Here is a 5,208-nt window from a genome sequence, read left to right on the forward strand (position 1 = left end):
GAAAATTCTCTCCCATAACTCTTGAACGTATATTTGCACTATTATTTATGTGATCACTTATTTACATACTCTTGAATGCAACGCATGTAATTAAAAGAATATCATTTTGTAGGTGCCCCGAATTTTGAATCTCGGCCATCCAATTTGATGGAGGGGAAATTAACGGACTTTTCTTTGTTTTTATTTTCAATTGATCACAGAGTCGATCAAACTTCAAGCCTTTATGAACCCCTTAATTAGGTGCTTTTTATTTACCAATGCCTTTATGAACCCCTTAATTAGGCGCTTTTTATTTACCAATAACTATGGAAAACATGGCATATTATTCTTTACAAATAGTAAACGACTGTAATAATAAACATGGCATATTATTCTTTACATATAGTAAACGACTGTAATAATCAGACAGATTAGGCATTCAACAGCGAGTGATGAAGGAAACCAACTGATCTATGAAGTCCTTAGCCCTCCCACTCTCAGGATCAAACAAATGGAAACAGTGATCTTCACCTTCAGTCTCAACAATCTCAGCCACCCCTTCCCACCTGCACTTTTTAAGAGCTTCATAATACACCCTCCCTCTCTGTCTCAAGCAATCCTTTTCGGCCAAGCATACCAGCACGCGCTCGCATCCGAGCTTCTTCAGCGCCCCTACACCATCCGCCATTGGATTAATCCATGGGTCATCCAGCCCGACAGTCATGGGGCAAGAAAATTTCCATAACTTCTCCGCCATATCACTGCTCTTCGCCTCCTCCTCGCTCACATCCGAGGCCCAGAAGTATGGGTGGACCAAAACCAGTCCATGCACCCTTACCCCCAAACTTTCAATACCGGCCTTCATGGCCATGTGGTGCCCAAGGTTGGCCCCCGAACTGTCCCCGACCAAGTAGATACGGTCCAGATTGGCGTGGTCCCTGAGCCACGGATCCCACCGCTGGACAACCCACTTGAGGGCCGACCACCCATCCTCGTAGGCAGCAGGAAGTGGGTTCTCAGGGGCACGACTATAGTTGACAGAGACAATAAGGGCATTGGATTTTGCCGAGAGGGCATCAGTGTAGGGGTGGTAGGTAGAGGAGAAGGGAGATTCCATGATGAAACCACCTCCATGGAAATAGATGATCGTGGGGAGTTTCCGGGTGGAGGAAACTTGGGATTGGGGGAGGTAGAGGCGGGCCGAAAGGTTGGTCTCAGGTAGGATGACCACATCTCGTGAGGCGACACCGGCAGGGGAGAGGGAGGAGGGCGGTACCGTCATGGTGCCTCTGAGTCGGTCGACGGTGTTGTCTTTGTAAAGACGGGGCAAAGGGGGGGAGATCAAGCAATATTTCCTTTTGGGCTTCCATTGCGGAGAGAGAGAGTTTGAGAGAGGGAGGAATAATGGCTCTGTGTGAGAGGCACAGTAGGAGAGAGATGATATTGAGAGACGGGCTTCATTCTGTGTGTATGTATAGATTTTTACGGTTTGAGTTAATGAAACTTGAATGCATATTTTGTGGTTGAAATTGTTGATTGGGGGCCAAGAAAAGTACCAGATATCGTGAGCAGAGGTGCACTTTCAACCGAAAGAGTTGAACCAGTGGAAAATGGTCCAAGCCCAAAATCAAAATTAGACGTCATGGGTGATTAATGAAAGAGGGTTCGTTTGATGGAAAATTATAAGAGTTTGAGTGATTTACGTACGGACCCCAATTTGTTTTTTTTTTAAAGACACTCTATTTATATACAGCATTCTATGGGCCTTTGTTTTTTTTAAAAAAAAGCTTCCAAAGATGAAATTCTTGGATCGCTTATTTTTTTTTCTTTTTCAAAACTTAAGTTGTGGTAGGAGGTTGAAATTCTCAAACCAAAACTTAAAATTTGAAAAAAGAACGGTCCGAAGATGCCATCTCTGGAATGTCTTTTTTGTTTTAAAAAAAAAACGGTTTGGAGATGGCATCCCCGAACCTGTTTTGTTTGTGTTTTTTGTTTATTTAAAACTTAAGTTATGGGCTGAGAATTTCAACCTCGGACCGAATGTTAAGTTTTGAAAAAAAAAAAGTAGTCTGAGAATGTCATCCTTAGACCTTACCTTTAAGTTTTGAAAAAAAAATGGCATCCTCAGACCGTGAGGTAATTTTACAAAAAAAAAGTCGCGTTGACCAACCTTGATTGCAATTTTCAAATATAAATGGAACAACTCATATTTTTATAACTTATTTAATGTCCTTCCGTAAATAACTCTAGAAATTACAAAGAATATCTGTAAGATTGCTTTTGTTTATTTTTTCTAAAATTAACCTTTGGTTTGACGACATCTTTAGATCGAATTTTAATTTTAATTTTTGGTTGTTTTTTGTTAATAGGGTAGGTTTTTTTGTTAGCAAAGCAGTGCTCTACTAACATAATAAAAAATAATAATTTGACCGACTTTCTATGTAATTTCTATCTTTAAACATTTCGTATTTTTAAAAAACATTTTAAGGTCCTTATGTACATCACTTAAAGTTTTCCACCAAACCATTAAAAAAACATGGTTCGGAGGCATTCCATCAAAACCAGTGAAAAAGTTCGCGTAAAACTTATGTTGGTGTGCCTTCAAACCGGGCCCTAAGAATTGAGAGCATAGCGGTCAATAGAGAATTAGAGATTGACGAAATCGGTGGTCAAAGCGCGCATACAGCTAAGACGATTGGAGCTCTCTCTCGAAAAATCTTAATCAACCGAGAAAAAAGAAATTGCTAGTTTTCCTTACTTTTGTGCGACTCTTTTGGCATTTGACCCCACACAGTATATTCAACGTTTGAAGTGGAGTATTTTATTTATTTTTGGTTAAGGGAAACCTGGATGTTCAAGTAAAATATCATGTCGAAAAAAAATAAAATAAAATAAAGAGAGGTCCAAAATGATATAGTTGAAAATAGTAAGAAAGATATGGTGATTTATGGCCTTATTGAAGATAATGGCCATTGATACAGTAGAATGACGGATCGGGATTCACATAACATACCCTACATAGTTGGAAAAAGGCTCTAATAATAATGGTGATGATGAAAATATCATGTCAAAAATAGAAGAAAAATATAAGTAGTTCAAATATAGTTCTCAAGACCTGACCCAACCGACAATGCGATCAATTGAAATTCAAGTAGATTGGCTTTTTTGGTGCAAGTTAAAAACCAATTTTTTACCGAAAATCAGTCAAAACCAATATTTGACCGATTTGACCAGTCAGTCCAGCCGCTTTTAATTGGTTGAACCCGTTAAATGAAGTTGTGCAAAAAATTTTAGTACCCTATGTATTTTAAACTATGATATATATTTTCCTTTTTGTTTTTTGATTTTTTAAATCCAATCTAACCGTTTAAGCAGTGGTTGGAATGGTGTTGTCTGGACCAAACCCCTCGTTGGATCAGTGGCAAGTTTGGTCATGATAACATTGGTTCAAATATCAAATGCTCAAACAAGGGTTTCCAAAATTATGATGCGTTTCTCGATAACCTATTTTCTACGATATATTAAGCGAGAATAGGACCTCACCTACATCTCTCAAAATTTGAAAATGTGCCTTAAAACTTTCCCATTAAAATTCAAACGTCATATAACTACTTTCATCTCTTGCACCTCTTCCAAAAGGTGCCTTAAAACTCTCCCAACAAATTCAAACGTTGTATAATTAAGTATAAAAGTCTTGAAGTCTATAGGATGGTTGAGAGATACCAGAAGACCTGTGCAAGGGGGTTGAGGGGCCACTGTCATGGCAGTGTCTTCTTTTAAACCAGTTTGGTGAGTTTCAGAGGTATGTTTAGCTTGATCATCATGACTTGTTATTGGTGTGTTGGACACATCATTGGTGCAAATATCAGACAAGGGCAAATGATCTCTTGAACACTCCCCCTAAGTCTTATTTTTCAAACCACTCTCCAATGTATCATATAAATAGGGTTATGTTTCAACATATTGAATATATCTAGAAATATGCATTTTTCTGGTTATGGGATCATAACATATGTATCCCTTTTGAGTAGAAGACTATTTAAGTAGGATACATCTACTGGAACGTTTATCAAGTTTATCCCGGTGGTGTCCAACCACATGAACATAAGACACACATCCAAATACTCACAAATGGGTCAAATCAATTTTTCTATTTTTTCAAAATTTTAAGGGGAGATCTAATCTTAAGAATTTTACTTGGAAGTTTATTAATTAAATAGCAAGCAATTAAAACAGCTTTAGACTAATAAATGTTTAGAACATGCATATGAAACATCAAAGACCTTGCAACTTCTAAAAGGTGTCTATTTTTCCTTCTAGCAACTTTATTCTGCTGAGGAGTTCCAACATATGATGTTTGGTGTATATACCACGATTCAATAAATGCTCAGAAAAAGCTTTGGCTACATACTCTGTGCCATTATCAGTCCGCAAAATTCTAATCTTGCTATTGTATTGAGTGGAAATCAGCTTGGAAAAATCTTTGAATACAGGAAAAGCTTATGTTCTTTATTTCAATAAATATACCCAAGTAGCTTGAAACCAATTATCGATAAAAGTAATAAAATATTTAAAGCCGACATAAGAATCAATTGGGGCGGGTGCCACACATCAAAATGTATTAAATGAAAGGGTTCATTTGAAACATACATGGAAGACTAAAAAGGAAGTCTTGTTTATTTTGAGAATTTACAGACTTCACAAGAATGAGAGAAGGCATCAAAATTTTTAAAACTTTATTTGACACCAACTTTATCTGAGGGGTGTCCAAATCTCTAATGTCATAATTTATTAATATCAGAGTTATCTTGATTGACAACTAAAGCCTTATTCTCTTGATTGAATAAATATAGCTCATGAGACAATCTTCCTTCACTAGTCTTTCTCCCCGTGGTCTGATCTTGAAAAGTCACAGAGTTGGGAGAAAAAATAACATTGTAATTCATGTTCTGAGTAATTTTACTAACAGACATTAAGGTAAAGGAAAATGATGACATAAAAAGAACTTCAGAGTTTTGTGACTTGGTGAAGAAATTGATCTTACCAACAATATGGATAGGAATCAAAGAAACCATTAGCAATAGACAGAAGGTTCATAGACACAAGGTTTATATTTTCATTATTTTTGAAGTTAAATCGACGCTGCAAGTTACCAGTCATATAATCTATGGCCCCTGAGTCTATTATCCAAGAAAAAGTGTCACATGAAGACATGAACGAAATGTGATT

General features: G+C 37.2%; 1 pseudogene across 1 annotated transcript; it reads right to left on the reverse strand.

Annotated features, from left to right (window-relative positions):
• Positions 1-262: 262 nt before the first annotated feature.
• LOC105420227 (putative carboxylesterase 2 pseudogene) lies at positions 263-1,687 on the reverse strand (annotated as a pseudogene). Its single transcript, XR_016053558.1, has one exon. The product of XR_016053558.1 is annotated as a putative carboxylesterase 2 pseudogene (transcript).
• Positions 1,688-5,208: the final 3,521 nt, after the last annotated feature.

Source organism: Amborella trichopoda, chromosome 4 (genome assembly GCF_054954075.1).
Source record: "Amborella trichopoda isolate Santa Cruz 75 chromosome 4, AtrichopodaSantaCruz75HAP2 v2.0, whole genome shotgun sequence".
NCBI lineage: Eukaryota > Viridiplantae > Streptophyta > Magnoliopsida > Amborellales > Amborellaceae > Amborella > Amborella trichopoda.